The sequence below is a fragment of the Micropterus salmoides genome, unplaced genomic scaffold (assembly GCF_014851395.1).
Source record: "Micropterus salmoides isolate LMB-PRFRI ecotype aquatic unplaced genomic scaffold, ASM1485139v1 Ms_hic_scaffold_13, whole genome shotgun sequence".
Taxonomy (NCBI): domain Eukaryota; kingdom Metazoa; phylum Chordata; class Actinopteri; order Centrarchiformes; family Centrarchidae; genus Micropterus; species Micropterus salmoides.
Window position 1 is genome coordinate 21,529,690 of NW_024040374.1, and position 14,840 is coordinate 21,544,529.

General features: G+C 38.9%; 2 long non-coding RNA genes across 2 annotated transcripts; both read left to right on the forward strand.

Annotated features, from left to right (window-relative positions):
- The first annotated feature begins 4,191 nt into the window (after nt 1–4,191).
- On the forward strand, nt 4,192–5,010 carry LOC119900197. The gene is made up of 3 exons (XR_005444021.1): nt 4,192–4,360; nt 4,710–4,793; nt 4,952–5,010. It is a non-coding gene; the product is annotated as an uncharacterized LOC119900197 (long non-coding RNA).
- An 813-nt stretch (nt 5,011–5,823) lies between these two features.
- On the forward strand, nt 5,824–7,559 carry LOC119900884. The gene is made up of 3 exons (XR_005444120.1): nt 5,824–6,040; nt 6,138–6,181; nt 6,288–7,559. It is a non-coding gene; the product is annotated as an uncharacterized LOC119900884 (long non-coding RNA).
- Nucleotides 7,560–14,840: the final 7,281 nt, after the last annotated feature.

The window sequence follows — 14,840 nt, forward strand, 5'->3', positions numbered from 1 at the left end:
TAAGATAGGTCACCTGAAATAAGGCCAGGGCAGAGAGTGTTTTACATTTAAATTTATTAAACTAAGTACTAATTAAAGACAACCAAAGTAATTTAACAGAACACCAACTACGTATAGGCTACCACTTAAGGCATGCCATTGAATAATAGAAATATGGGCCAAATAATTTAAAATACAATATAGGCTTACTATTTAAAATACAATGGCAAAGAGAATAAGTCAAAACACCACACAAATCAAAACATGCAAGTCAATTAATTCAAACCAACCAAGATGAAGACAGAAAATTGAAAATCACAACACAAGATGCCAACTGTATAAACTAAATATACTATAACTAGTAATAACAAAAAAATGCTAATAAAAAGGTGACCGGTGTTGTGCCGAAAAGTGATTGCCATCTGCTGGAGCTGTATTGCCCAGTCTCTTCAGTCACTTTCCGGCAAGTGAAATAGCCTACTGCATTTTATGGGTTGTAGGTATTTTAAGACAAAGTACTAGGTGAGCTATAATCTGTCAAATATAACTCTTCTGAATGAAGTCAACTAATTTCAGGGCAGAAATAACCAGTCAACAACAAAAGGCTTCGATCATTTTCTGGCAAGTGAAATACTGCATTTTATGAGTTGTATTGGCCATTTAAGAGGTATTTTAACAGGTAAAAAAAAGTGGATTGGTCGGTAGGCCTACACAGCAAGTAAAATAATGCAGTCATAAGGATAATTACAAGATTGTCTTCATTTTATATACAAGTTGGCAGTAAGTCATGTTAATTAGGCTATACAGTCCGTTTTCCAAATATAAACGGAGATATTGGGACATAGGCCTACCAAACATCAGTTTTTGGCGGACGATCACTTTTCGGGACGACACTTGAACTGGGCCGACCAGGCAGAGGGCAATCCCACAGGGGGAGGGAGAGAGAGAGAGGGGGAGAGATATACCCAAAGCCGAGACACAAGGCAGACGGACCAAGCCGCCGTTCAAACCCCTGCCGAGGCAGCAGAGCACTAGAGGGAGGGGAAGATTTAGCACCCCTAATATTTCGCATGGTAGGCTATATATTCAGTTAAATGGCATACTATGAGAAATATGCATACATACCCCCACGGTTCCACAGCGCTCACACATAATCAGCCCACAGGCAAGAGCGAGACAGCCCGCACAGCAAACAATTCGCTCTAAAACAATTAAGGGAGTATTGTGTTTAGCCGCGATGCACTAAGCGCACACAGCAGACGGTTACATTGGCATGCAAGCAGACAACACACTTACCACACGGACCGGGAGCAACGTCGCGTGCATATACAGAACTCCACAGGTTTAGGGCCGTTAACAGCTAAACTGTTGCGCTACAGGCCATAACAGCACTCGCATCAGCACACCACAACGCCGACCACCGTCGCCAACAGTCGAGACGCCCAACCCAGGTGAGAGAGGCCGACACAGGTGCATCATCACCTGTACTTATAGGCCACGGCAGCGGCATCCGGTTGTCATGGCACCAGTGCAGCGCAATATAGTGGCGGGAGGGAGAAAAACCCTCAACCTGCCACACATGTTTAGGAAGAAGGCTGAAAAAAAAGACGTGTTCATATCGGGTTTATCGCATTTACAGATGGCTTTGCACACTTGTTTTACAGATGTGGCTGTGGACGTTGGTTGGCCTAAGCATCATCACAAAAGTGTGCGGTTATGCAAGCGGTTACTTCCCGAAAGTATGTCATACAATGTCACCTAGGCATAAAAATAGAGGGGAAGTTTTCGCTCCTCAGAACACTCAACCGCCCTTTGAGGTCCGTTACGAACATGGTAAAAAGGGAGACCCTATTACAGGTACAGAGACTTTTGGATGAAGGCTTATTTGTCACTATGAATCTTTGTTGCAGTGGTCATTCACTAAGCGCAGGATTATCACTGTCTCCATTTTCTCCACCTGCGTCCTGATAAATCTCCGAACCATTTTCCAGTTTTTCTCAAGAGCAAGTCATCCACACAGTTCAGGGGATTTATGTTGGAGGCTCGAAACAAAAGCATGGTGGACGATGGCCGGCCTGTTGGAAAATTTATCTTGCTTGACTCTGGTAATTCTCAACTCGTGACGTGTGGTGATATAGTAGTAAGTAACCAACCCATGTCGTCATTATTAGAGTTAGTAAATGCATTGAAATGTTAAATTGAATATTCATATTTTCCACATCCAATTTAATTAACACATTTAAATGAACTTGAGTGGAAATTCAAGATCAAAGTCTTTTATCACTCTCCTCAGGGCTCAGCTGTGAGTCAAAAAAACAATCAAAGAAAGACTTTAATTCGAGTTAACTGGACAGCTCCGGCAGAAGAGCTAGACATCACTTTCAGGTATTTGTACACTTTGATGACCTCTAAAAGTCAAGAATAAAACTGAACTTTTACAGTTTTATTAAATATTCCAATGATGTGCAAGCAGATTTACTTTAACATCAGTGTCTGATATATTTCAGAGCCACATTTGTTGAGTCTTTTAATATATTCTGGGAACGAGTGGATGTGAATGTCACTTCACCGCCACCATAACCACCAAGTACTACTGCAAGTAATACGACAAGTACTACAATAGGTACCACAAAGACAAGCACTAGTTGCAAAAGAAAGGTAGATTTGATTGACTTTTTTTGACATTGTGCAGAAATTATGCATGAATATATAAACTTCAACAGTTTGATTTACACAGCTCATTGTCGTTTCTCTTGATTTGTCTCCAGCGAGAAGCTACTGGGCTGATGACCTTTGATGCTTTTTTTGAGGGACTGAAACTGGTATGCAGGGTTGGGGAATAACGGATTACATGTAACGGCATTACGTAATCGAAAAAGTAACTGTATTCAGTTACAGTACAAAAAATAAAGACATAATCAGAGTACAGGTACATTTTGAAAAACTGGGGATTACTCATGGGGATTACTTTAAGCAGAAAGTTTGCCCAATCCTAAACACCAAACCTAAAACCAATTTTAGATTTTTAGATTTAAATCTGACCCAACAGTCCCTCCATACAGATAGGGAGATAGACTACAGTTAGCGGTTTAGCAAAAAGAAGTGCTGTGTAAATCATCTTAATACTGGATTCCCTTTTGGTCTTTGAGGCTGTGTTCGGTCCTGTTGATGCCGTGTTCACTGCAAAGCTGCTGAGCGAGGTTTTGTTGCCCGCTCGCCCTGCTACGGTTCCAAATCAGGCGCTGCACCCGAGTAATGCACCCTGCCATCACTCCCTCCTGGGTCCCCCTGCCCCTGCCCCTGTCCTGAAGACCTCCAGTGCTTGAGTAAAGGTGCCAACACCTAATTTGACCAGTGGTTGAACAGCAAACTGAGCTAATAATGGCAGCTAGTTAGCTGTTAACTAACTGAAGCCACAAGTAAAGCTATCTGTCCATCAGGAAACTCTGTTATTCAGAGTGAAGGCAGAGCAGCCAGGGGACATCAGAGAGAAAACTAGAAAAATATTTATTCCATATTTCTATTTCTCCATCAAATGTGATCCAGTTTCACCAAAATCAGTGAAAAAAGTTGTCTTTGTTCAGTAATCAGTGGGGCCCGGTCCCAGAAACACTGTGCTTCAGCACAGTCATATTGAGAAATCTTTTCATTGGACGCTAAATCAATACAAGTGCAGTATGAGTCATCAACATCTTAAAATGTTTTTTTTCAGATGTCAAACTCTTAATATCATCAATAATACCTACAAAACACATTTTTTTGTCATTGATGGGCCAGATACTGCCATAGTGGTGACATAGTGCAAAGCATATCATATAAAAAAAATTTAAACATGGATTTTGGTAATAGGAGATTTTGTTCTATGTTTCTCTAAAAATACACTGAGAAAATACATCATAGATACTTCTCTTGTCTCTATTTGCCTATTTGGCATTGAAGTAATCCAAAAGTAACTAAAAGTAATCAGATTATATTACTTTTATTTTGTGGTACTCGGATTACGTTACTGATTACATTTTTAAACAAATTAGTAATTGTATCGATTACATTTTTAAAGTAACCTTTCCCACCCTACTTGTATGGTATTTATAAACTCATGTCACCCAGTAAATGACAGTAAATGGTAATATTCCTACAAAAGCTGGCGAGACACTAATTATCACAAAGAATTATACAAGAATATGAATTTATCTTTATCTCTCTTCAGGAACTACCTAACATAATCGCAACCACCCTCACCAGCAGCCCCTACCTTCATTGTCTAATTAAGGTAACGCATGAGTTGGAGGGCTTGTGCTGTCACAGTAACAGTAACTTCTAGATCTACTCATCCTGTTTCCTGAAATGGCAGACCCTGCCAAAAACTACTGTATGTACAGAGGTAATTACAGATTTTAAATACTACACTAAATGACTTTTGGAGAAATAAATACCTACGATCAATAGCATTAAAAAAGGGGCTTGTTTTTATAAACTGTAATGGTAGATTTTATCTAGCAAGTGGTAGTCATTTACATCTGTTTATGTGTTATGTGTGTTTTGTATTAGTGTATTTTTTTTTCAGATTGTTTTAAATGTGATTTTACAAGCACTGCAAATCAGCATAGGCTATAAATGCTAAATGGCATTTGCAGGCCCAGTCCAGTGCTTCTGTATCTGTGCCTTGAAAAACAAACACTAAATGAATTATTCAACAGCATAATTGAAGTTGCATTTTATTTCTTTTGTAGGGGACACAGATATCCTGTTGTTTGCTTTGCACCACAGTTGAAATATCGGCATCAATCTTGTATTGTGTGTGTGATTCCTCTGAAGTGAGTAATAATAAGTAGTGACTTCACTTCTCATACTTTCAGAGAACACTTCTCTCTATGGATTTCCAAATTTCTGAATTGTTCTAAGGTTATTTTTAATGTTTGTGTATATGTCTGTATGTGTGTCTCCTACTCTGTGTGTGTCTGTGTATGTTCAGGTCACTCTTGTTGCTCTTGTGTGTGTGATGATATTGATTGATTTGATAGAGCTGGTAATTGTAAGTCTTCCAATTGGACCCAGTCATGAGCTGTAAGTTCAGCTCCTCTTCTTCTGCCTGAATTTTTGACTTGACCCTTATGTCAACACTGTGCACAGTGGTTTTTGTTTCTCTTTTGTTCTATTCAAGAAAGGAGATCTGTGACCTTGCTGTCAAAGTGTGTTATACCTGATACTTGTAAACTTTCTGGTATTTATTTTGCTCTGTCTGAAAACTTTTTAAAGCAATTGTTCCAGCATTCAGGGAAATACGCTTATGTGCATTTTTTCTGAGCATTAAGGCTATTTATGTTATTTGCCAAAGTCTGTAAAACCACATGGACTGTACTACTACTATGGCACAGGCTGCACATGTGCTAAAAAAGCAAAAAAAGGACTGTTTTGTGCACTGTATGCTTGTACCATATTCACCATCCTTAGTCCCATTTTCATTAAGTGGTTGAACACCATTTTCTGTTTTTGTCCTGAAATATTTTGCCCTGAAGCAGTAACTGCAAGTACAACATGACATTTCACACAGTTTGTACAGATTAAACAAAGTGTTTGTTAGTGAGCTGTAGCAGTGCTATGCACCTTCGGACAGACCCAGGCTAAGTGATTCGCTATGTTCGGTCTTCACATCAATGCTAAGCTAACCAGCTACTGGCTCTAGCCACATATTTACCAGACAGATATAAGAATGGTATAAATCTTCTCATCTTACTCTTGGCAGGGATGCAAATAAGCAGATTTCCCACAATGTTGAACTACTGCTTTAAAACAATAGAGCTAACAAATGTCACAGCTAGCGTCCTGTCAGATTGTTGCCATTGCCTGTTTATTGCTCTGGTTTTAATTTCCAAACTTGTTCTACACACAGTTGCTGTGATCTTTACTGGTGTTATCAAGACTGACAGTTGCAGTAAGAACAGGACAGAGTCTTGGCTTCTGAAAGTGATGGTCGCTTACACAGCGTGGATTTTGCTGTTTGTAATTTGGGTTTTCGTATTCACTGCTCACGGAAAAGCAATACTGGGGGGAAGCAAAATAGGTGAATAGCTTGTACTACTGTTACTATGCACAAAATACAGTAGGCTATGGATTCTTATGAAGAACAAAATGATATCAGTCAGTATTTTCTGTTACAGGGAGTTTAAAAACAGGTGAGGGATGGAGGCAACAAAGAAGAAAGGTGAGCCTGTCCACATTGTGACATGTTCTGCTAACATCTTGTTTTGTCATGTGCGACATCACAGTAAAAATGTTTTTCACGTTTTCGCTGAACCTCTGAATTTCAGAAGACGCTCAGTGCAGCCAATGTGATTGTCACCGCTGTCTCAGTAATCCTCGTCATTGGAAACATGTCCTTCGCTGCAGCTGTCATTGCTGGGATATTTGGGTGTCTGGAAAAATAGGCCTGTTCTGGTACTTTGCTTGCATGTGATTCACAGTTTTGTACATATGATACCAGTACAACCTAACAGTTAGACTAAACAAACTGGATAGTGTTATTAACATATTACATACCATAAAATGGGTTGTTCATTTTCCAAGGAAGTTTAATTGTTAGGTCATATAACATCTTATGAGAGTTAAGCCTGTCAACAAGGTGAAACTGCAAATATTTGCTAAAGATCCACTTGCCTATAATTACTGTATGTATCACCTTGTGCCAGACATACCAGTTGTCATCATCAGTTGGGGAATGTTTTTAATGTTGTGATCTTGTCCTCATGAGTAATGTGTGGAATGTGCTTATCTTATAAAAAACAAGCCTTGCTATACTTCATATAGACTAGCTGAAGTATTGAATTCATAAACATAGATGTTATAAAATGTGGAGAACTCACTCATGACATAAATGTCCCCTTGTGTTTTAGGGCTAAAGGAAGGCCAATGAGATAAAACTTCAGCACATAAATGGGTCATAAAATGTGTCAGTCTGCTGACCTCATGACTCAGCCTGTTATTGCTTATGCCAGGAGTATCTGAGGTCATGGAAATGCTCAGAGTTCAGTGTGTAAGGATGAAAATAATGTGTCATAGTGATCGATATGAATTGAGAGAGATAATTAACTTCATTTTGAAAAGATATCAAGTTTTACCATAAGTTGTCTGAATATAATTATATCAGAATGTGTCCAGTACTATAAACAGCTTTTTTATGTAAGTGCATGATGCCATTCAACTTAATTGAAATTCATTGTCTATTTTTGCTTTCAACATACAAAGTTTCAATACAAGGACTCACCATATATGACCTTACTTGCAAATCTACACAGTAAAACCAATCTGTGTTTTGTGTTACAATGTTTTGAGTACAAAAAGAGAAATTCCCAAGTACAAGTCAAACCCATGTGAATCGTTGAACCTGAATTATGTGTAAATTACAGTTATGTAAACCAGTATTAATATATTTTACATTCAAACATTTGGACATTTTAAAATCTAGTTATGTTAGCGTCACCAGCAAGTTGTGATTTATAAATGATGATTCATTTTTATGGTCTTTTTGAAGGAAGCAAACTTCAGCTGTGTCCATGTTCAGTTAATAAACCTTCTACTACTGACTTAGCCTTCTGTAATTTCCTCGTTTCTTATCACAACACTGACAATGTTGCAGCCTCTTACTCATTTTCACTTTGATGCTCCTTGTCAACAGAATCACAGGAAACATTTTACAGTTAGATTTAGATAATTTATGTAGACAAATATACAGTGTCTGTTAACAAGATCACTCAGTTGAACTCTACGGCTCCATAATTTTAATGCATAAATAGTTAATTGTCTTTAGTACTGATACATACCTCTTAACTGCTTAGTAAATAATTGAACTCCCCCTGTTGTACAGTTGTAAATTCCTAGTTTCCAAGATAGATACTATACATATAAGATGTTGTGGCACTTTCATTATCACTTTAACATTACTTATTAACAAAAAGCAGGTTTATATTCTGGGCTATGTTACATGTAGAAAGGTCCAAGAGCCGTTAAGTCAAAATAATCTTTATTGAAAATGTAGCCTAGTTATTCATGTGGGCAAAACAGAATTTATTTCAGAGAGATGCCAGAAGAGGAATGAGCAGTATCACAGAACACTATTTTGAAATTTACATTTGCACAAATTAGTAAAATCTGTTAGAAACCTTGTTCTCCACGAGTGTTTTAAGACTCATTTTGCCTAATACTTAGTCTAAATACTTTTACAAATTGTATGTTTTTAAGTTCACAACATTGTAAGTACACTCACAGGCCACTTTATTAGGTACACCTGTTCAGTTGCTTGTTAGCACAAATAGATAATCTGCCAATCACATGGCAGCAGCTCAGTGAATTAAGGCATGTAGACGTAGTCAAGACAACTTGCTGAAGTTTAAAAAGAGCATCAGAATGAGGAAGAAAGGGGAATGAAGTGACTTTGAACGTGGCATGGTTGTTGGTGCCAGATGGGCTGGTCTGAGTATTTCAGAAACAGCTGATCTACTGGGATTTTCACCCACAACCATCACTAGGTGGTGTAATGATGTGGGGATATTTTCTTGACACACTTTGGGCCTCTTAGTATCAACTGAGCATCGTTTAAACGCGACAGCCTACCTGAGTATTGTTGCTGACCTTCTCCATCCTTTTATGACCACAGTGTAACCATCTTCTGATGGCCACTTCCAGCAGGATAATGCACCATGTCACAAAGCTCAAATCATCTCAAACTGGTTTCTTGAACATTACAGTGAGTTCACTGTACTCCAACGGCCTCTACAGTCACCAGATCTCAAGCCAATAGAGCACCTCTGGGATGTGACGGAACGGGAGATTTGCATTATGGATGTGCAGCTGACAAATCGGCAGCAACTGCGTGATGCTATCATGTCAATATGAACACTTGTTGAAAGTATGCCACGAAGTGTTAAGGAGTTCTGAAGGTAAAAGGGGGTCCAACGCAGTACAAGCAAGGCTGGTGAGTGTATATGTCCGTGTTTTTTTGACAACAGGTGCAAAGAATAAACCTTTTCATATCAAACATACATATACAGCTATCAAAAATAGATTATAGTAAAATCATTTTTGTAATAAATGCTACACTGTAAACCCAAATAAGTTCAGAAACTCAAAATATTTGTGGAAACTGATTACCTCAAACTTTTTAAGTAGTGGTAATAATATTTGAGTAAACCGTAACTTAAATATAAATATACATAAATACATTTTTTAAAAACATTTAATTTATTGTACAGAACTTACACGCTGAGGGAAATCTACAAAAAAAAAAAAAAAGTATTTTGCTAGACTCAAATACTAAACTCACTCAACAAAATTACTGCTAATAAAATTTACAAAATGCCCATTTTCAGATAGTCCTGAAAAATACTCCATTATCATAATTAAAGTTCTCTTTATTAGTATCATCTTCTCACAACATCTTCCGTCATTTCTACATTTGACACAAAATAAGGCAGAGCTTGCATAAAGCTGAATAGACTAAGTAATTGACTGCTTGATCAGATAATTAACCAGCAACAATTTTGATAAGCAATTTGTTAGGGCCCGAGCACGACCGTGCGAGGTCCCTATTGAAATTGCTCGGATTTTTTTTTTTTTTTTTTCTGCAAAGTAGGCCCAAATGACATGGCCTAAACATACTCGAAAACTCACCAAAATTTGCAAACATGTCAGAACCGGTGAAAAATTTCGTATTCTACAAGTTTCGCACATGGGCGTGGCAAAATGACTCGCTAGCGCCACCTAGAAAATTGGAAATGATTAGCCCCTCGTTCACGTTCAACCTACATGTACAAAATTTTCTGGGGACATGTATCGTATCAAGACGCACAAAAAAGCCTCAAGAACCCATAGCCTAAAGTCAACAGGAAGTCGGCCATTTTGAATTTTATGGCCATTTTTGGATGATTTACATACTTCGTACTTTAACGAACTCCTCCTAGGGATTTAGTCGGATCGACGTCAAATTTCTGCTGTGCCTTCTAAAGGCATTGACGATGAAAAGTTGTGCTATTTGCGAGTTTTCGTCAATGGGCGTGTCCGTGGCGTCGATGATTCGCAATGAAACAGGAAGTTGTCGTAACTTCAGTGTACATGCTCACATCTGGACCAAACTGTACATGTAGGATGAGAGTCCCGCCCTGAACACATGTACATGCCGACATTCACCCACAGTCATAGCGCCACCTGCTGGCAACAGAAAGTGACCTTTAACGAAGCAGCCCCCGCCGCACGTTTCACCTATGTGCACGAATTTTCTGTGGTACGTGTATCTTGTCCAGACGCACAAAAAAGCCTCTTGGAGCCATAGCCTAAAATCAACAGGAAGTCGGCCATTTTGAATTTTACGTCGAATTTTGGATGATTTACACACTTCGTACTTTAACGAACTCCTCCTAGGGATTTAGTCCGACCGACCTCAAATTTGTGCTGTGCCTTCTAAAGGCATTGAAGATGAAAAGTTGTGCTATTTGCAAGTTTTCGTCAATGGGCGTGTCCGTGGCGTGGCGTCAAAGATCAGCTCTTCGCCATGACACGGAAGTTGTCGTAACTTCAGTGTACATGCTCACATCTGGACCAAACTGTACATCTAGGATGAGAGTCCCGCCCTGAACACATGTACATGCTGACATTCACAGACAGTCATAGCGCCACCTGCTGGCAACAGGAAGTGACTTTTAACGAAGCAGCCCCCGCCGCACGTTTTACCTACGTGCACGAATTTTCTGTGGTACGTGTATCTTGTCCAGACGCACAAAAAAGCCTCTTGGAGCGATGCCCTAAAATCAACAGGAAGTCGGCCATTTTGAATTTTACGTCAAATTTTGGATGATTTACACACTTCGTACTTTAACGAACTCCTCCTAGGGATTTAGTCCGACCGACCTCAAATTTGTGCTGTGCCTTCTAAAGGCATTGAAGATGAAAAGTTGTGCTATTTGCAAGTTTTCGTCAATGGGCGTTTCCGTGGCGTGGCGTCAAAGATCAGCTCTTCGCCATGACACGGAAGTTGTCGTAACTTCAGTGTACATGCTCACATCTGGACCAAACTGTACATGTAGGATGAGAGTCCCGCCCTGAACACATGTACATGCTGACATTCACAGACAGTCATAGCGCCACCTGCTGGCAACAGGAAGTGACTTTTAACGAAGCAGCCCCCGCCGCACGTTTTACCTACGTGCACGAATTTTCTGTGGTACGTGTATCTTGTCCAGACGCACAAAAAAGCCTCTTGGAGCGATGCCCTAAAATCAACAGGAAGTCGGCCATTTTGAATTTTACGTCAAATTTTGGATGATTTACACACTTCGTACTTTAACGAACTCCTCCTAGGGATTTAGTCCGACCGACTTCAAATTTGTGCTGTGCCTTCTAAAGGCATTGAAGATGAAAAGTTGTGCTATTTGCGAGTTTTCGTCAATGGGTGTGTCCGTGGCGTGGCGTCAGAGATCAAGTCTTCGCCATGACACAGGAAGTTGTTGTAACTTCAGTGTACATGCTCACATCTGAACCAAACTTTACGTGCTTGATAACTCTCCCACCCCGCTATGGAGGACCGATCCTGACACAGTCAGAAATAAATACAGAAATAAATAAATGCTCAATAAATAAATAAGCATCCAATTAAATACACAAAAAAATTAAGTAAATAAATAAATGTAGGTAGTAATTAAATTATACAAGGAGACATAAATGTATATATTTTAATTAGTGCCTTTACTTATTCACCTTTGTTATAATTACCTTATTTGTTTATTCAACTTTATTTATTACTAATTTTTTTAATGTATTTATTTATGTGTGTGTTTAATATTTTTGTCTGTTTTATTCTTCCTTTGTATTTATTTACCTTATTTATTTTCACCCATGGTATTTATTTCTGCCTGTCTTTTTTAAATTTTTGTATGCATTTCTGCCTCATTATGCAAATGAGGAGGGGCTGTGTCTCAAGGGGTCATCTTCTCTGCTATTGGTGGACCAGTCAGACAGGAGAGCTCCTACTCTGCCTGCAGACATCAACGATCTTGCCCCTCACACAGTCAGATGGCTTCCTTCAGTGCGCTGAGGTGTTTAACAACTCTGAAGACAATACTACCAGCAATGTCTTCCTTCTCTTTTCACGTAGAAGCACCGACAGACAGTGCTTTCAGTTTGCTGCATGCATGGACACAGAACTGCGGTATAGGGAGAAGCACACGGTCAGCTGGCTGCAGCTAAATCTGGAGTGCACTCGTATTCAATTCTGTATGGTAAATTCAGTTTTAACGGAGCAGAGCGAGCTGACAGGCAGAGTTAGAGACTTTTTCTGTCCGTTTCTCTCTTTACAAAGACGCATGTTGCAGTCAGAGTCTTCTCTGAGATGCGAGCACGACATACAACACAATTTATCAAATTACACAACGGATATACAGTATGAAAATAAGATTGATTGGATTATACTCACAGGAAGTATAAAACCTCTTACATGGGTCTATTAAAAGTAAAGTAACACAAAAATGTCGGGAAATTACTTTACTTAGATTTAAGTACTGCAGTTGTACATTTGAAATACCTTCCTACCTTTCTGATAGGAAGCCTTCTTGAGGTGGTATAAAACATTTCTTCTTATATTCTGATTTGAGTTGTGGACAACTATGACCACATGAATTAAAAAAACATTTCACTGCCCAAGTCAGCTATAACACAAGTCTTGATCATCAGACTACATGCTGTACAGTATTTGTGGACAGATTTTGTCCCAGGATTTCTTATGCATTTCTTCTTCTTCGTTGCATGATTTAGAATAATAAGGTGAGAAATGGGTCTATTCTGAGTTCATCCTGCACTGCAGCAGCTAATAAAGTCCATTTAATCCCCAAAACGCTTTTCTTTTAGGCAGGCTGGAGCAGAAAACAACTCACCTTTCTCAAGTTGTACAGTAATGTCACATGTGTATGAAGGTGGATCAAACAAGCTAATCTTAAATGTCAAAGTAGAGAGGAGCCTAGTAGGCCTATTTATTTTCATTCATTACACAATATGAATAAGCTATGCAGACAGTTGTAAAGAAAGAACATCTTTTTCTTCTGTTCTCTACTTGTTATAGTTACACAGTATTAGGGGTGTGGGCTGTATTAAAAGTATCCACTGTTCTCCCATGCTCTAACACACAGTAACGATGAAATGTGTGCTGTTCTCACATTCTTCCTCTGTATGTACACATAAACAACAAGGCAGGGAAATATAAAAGGAATTTATTTTATTGTTTGGGTACATTATTGTTCAGTGTACATGCTCACATCTGAAACAAACTTTACGTGCTTGATAACTCTCCCACCCCGCAGACATCTACACGTCAATACCGATTTATATTCATAGCGGCAAGTGCTATGTAGCTCCACATAGGGGACACAGGAAGTGACATATAGCACATTCATGCGGCGTCGGAACCGCGTAGGAAATTCACAGCCGCACCGGCAGAGCTCCAGAATGTGCAACTCGGCTGGCTCACGCGCGGACGCGCTACTAGTGCGAGGGCCCGCCCAACGCTGCTTGCAGCTTTAATTTTCATTCTTTTTCAATGATGTTGAACATTCTCTATTTCCAGATTCTTAGAGATTTTTTGGTGTTAAGTGATAACCTTAATCTCTTGAGCTAAATAAAATTTCCTTTTACTACTTACTTTATAATAATAATAATAATCCTTATTTTGTTAGACCGACCCCTGAGGCACACCATATTTAACTGGACAGAACAAAGAGACATAGTTGTTTACAGACACACAAAACTTCCTATTTGACAGGTAGGATGAAAACCATTCTAGGGCAGTACCAGAGATCCCCACCCAGTGCCTCAGTCTGTCTAACATGATGTTGTGATCAATGGTGTCAAAAGCAGCGCTAAGGTCCAGGAGTACAAGCACATGCCTTCATCAGCAGACATTAAAAGGTCATTGGTGACTTTAAGCAGCCTAGTCTCAGTGCTGTGGTACTTCCTAAAACCATGAAACTTTTCAAATATTTTGTTATTTTCCAGCACAGTGAGCAGCTGTTTGGACACAATTCTTTCTAGAATCTTTGCAATAAAAGGCAGTTTTGAAAATGGTCTAAAATTATGTGGGAGGGAGGGATCTAAACCAGGTTTCTTTAAAAGTGGGTTCAAGCAAGCCGTTTTAAAATAATCAGGGACACAACCAGTAGATAGGGATCTGTTGAAAACAGAGATCAAATGGGGCCCAACAGAATCTATTACTTTCAGTAAAAAATTTGTAGGTATTACATCAAGTGGGCTGGAGGACGCTCTCATTTGTGATACTGTTTTTAAAAGCTACTTTACTGTGTTTTGTGGAAAAAGCGACTTCATCATTTTATTCCATCAGCAACACTTTTACATAAATATAAAAAGGGAGCTTTAAATGTAGATAATGAAATCATAAGCAAATAAAGATTGTTTAAAAGAAGTCCCACACTATGCAAATTGTTATGTCAGGTAGACGAGGTAATGGAACAATATTAGGGTTTCACCTGGTCAAATTTAAGACCTCTATTTAGACTTAAAAAAAGAAACGCACAAGAGGAAATGCAGTCATAAAATTACTTGCGAGTAATCAATGTATTGTCATTCGACAATGACATTGATAAGCTACATAATTAACACCTGCTGACGTGAAAAATGAATCACCGGTAATGAAATTCAGAAGAAAAAAAAACAAGTGTTCTTTGTCTTTTTGCCAACTTTATAAAACTTCACCTACAGCTGATGGATAAACTCGGGGGAGCAGAAAAAATATATATAAACTACACCCCAAAAGCTAAACTTGCTAAATAGGTCTACCGGAACCATTTGATTTGGGAAAATTCATTTGGTTA